The following is a 2,286-nucleotide window of genomic DNA, read 5'->3' as shown; positions in this document are numbered from 1 at the left end:
GCTAGACTCGGATCCTTAGAAGCATTAGATTGGCCAAGAGAAGGGAGGGTATGGAGTCTTCTATCCATTATTAGAGCTTAAAATAGGCATGATATTGAATCCTCTATCGGTTGATCGACTATATGGTTATAGTCCCGATTCGGCATACGGGTGTGGGAGAACTACCTCATTACTGAGAATCTCGAATGTGGATAATGTAAATCTTCAAAGATACTATCGGTTTCTACGATATATATTATGAGGAGGTACCTCCCCCTCCCCTGACGTAAGTGAAGTATTATCCCTATTGAAGGGAGGTACATCATCTAGACTATCTTCTATCCTACTGGAAATGGATGAATCTCCCCGGGTGGGATTTGAACCTACGACCAATCGGTTAACAGCCGACCGCTCTACCGCTGAGCTACCGAGGAAAGTGGCAGATGATTCAATCCCATATACTTCCAGAGACTCTTGTTCCTTGAGCCGCCCCTTGATCTGCAAGACGTTAACCACTCGAAGACCCAAAGCTTTCTTCGAGACTTCATGAACCTCGCGTACACCCTAACTCTCATTATAGGAAGAAGCAGTAATGATAGCAATCCCTTTTGCCTTCTCGGATAGAGCCTACGAATCGGGGGGGGGGCTGGTGTGGAAGATCTCGGTCATGGTTGATCTTGGTCGTGATTGATCGCCCCCCCCCAACCCCAAGATGCATATCGATCGATCACCAATCACTAGTTTCTATTTCTCCTTTTCCGGAAAACATAGTAGAATAGTCACAGGATACTTATAGAGGTATAAGGAATATCTTGGAAAGGAGAAGAAAAAAACTCTTAGGAGACAAGAGAAACGAAGGCAGTTAGCAGTAGAATAATACCAATCATCAATCCGAATGAATAAGAAGATACTCTCCCGCCCTCCCCATATCTTGCGCTTTCTCCACCTATGGAACTCAAAATACCGGTGCCATTAATAATTCCGTCAATTACCCATTGGTCGAAAAGAAGAGTTAACTCACCCAGGAATCGAATACCTCTCACTAGAAGGATATCGTAGTAATGATCGATGTAACCCCGGTTGTGTGACCAGTCCCCAATGAGACGGTTAAATGAACCCATAGATTGTTTGGCAAAAGGATCAATATCACCGCAAGGTTGTGTGTGAGAGGATATCGGTCCATAAATCACGTAGGAGATAGATATTCCGGCTAGTGATAGACCAACCGAACCTGCTGAATCTATTAGCAATTGTACCAAATTTTCGGGATTGTTGTTGTCCTCTGAAAAGCCTGCAAGGGGAGTTAACCACTCGGATAGCAAATCGGGACCAGTTTCTCCTCCAGCGAGATTGACTCCTATTGATCCAACCAACGAAGTTGGTATCGACAGTACTACTGAAGGCAATACCATCGAAACGTCTGATTCCTTAGGATATAGAGACTCAGAACGAATATTGGACTCTGCAGAAACTTTTCTATCGACTGAATCTTCCCCGTCATAACCTCCTGCTGAATCGACTCCTTCGTCTCGCGGGGGTGGAGGAACATCATACCCATCTCCACTCGTTGCTATCGTTTTGGTGTTACTCCGAATGACACTATTCATAGAGGAATGGGATGAATTGGTACCGCACCGGCGCGTAGATTCCCCTCAAACGTGAGGAGATAGATGCGGAACATGTAGAAAGCAGTTGGAACTGCTGTGAATGAGGCTATACATCCGGGGGGAAAGGAACGTAGCCAACTCTTTGCAATAATTTCATCTTTGGACCGGAAACGAGCTAGAGGTGGTATACCACAGAGAGAGAGAGTACCTGAAAGAAAAGTGATTCCAGTAATTGGCATATATTTTCGCGAACCACCCGTGGGAGACATATTTTGACTTCTATTGGGAGAGTATCCGACAACCCTTTCCATCGAATGAATTACTGAACCGGATCCGGGAAATAGCAAAGCTTTGGGATGGGCATGTGTAATGAGGTGAAACAACGAAGGTTTATAAGCACCGAGACCTAGAGCCAGCATCATGTAGCCCAATTGAGACATAGTAGAATAAGCTAAACCTTTCTTGATATCCTTCTGGGCAAGAGCTATCGTCGCTCCCAGTAGAGCCGTTATTCCGCCTATCCAGGAGATAACATTCATGCTTAGAGGTAAGGTTTCAAACAATTCAAGCATTCGAGCTACAAAAAAAATTCCCGCAGCTACCATAGTAGCGGCGTGTATAAGAGCCGAAATAGGTGTGGGTCCTTCCGTTGCATCGGGCAACCATACGTGGAGTGGGGATTGTGCAGATTTAGATACCG

This window comes from Dipteris shenzhenensis, unplaced genomic scaffold (genome assembly GCF_047967505.1).
Source record: "Dipteris shenzhenensis isolate YYH24624 ecotype China unplaced genomic scaffold, Dip_SZ_1.0 scaf0332, whole genome shotgun sequence".
Taxonomy (NCBI): domain Eukaryota; kingdom Viridiplantae; phylum Streptophyta; class Polypodiopsida; order Gleicheniales; family Dipteridaceae; genus Dipteris; species Dipteris shenzhenensis.
Note: the sequence above shows the minus strand (reverse complement) of the source record.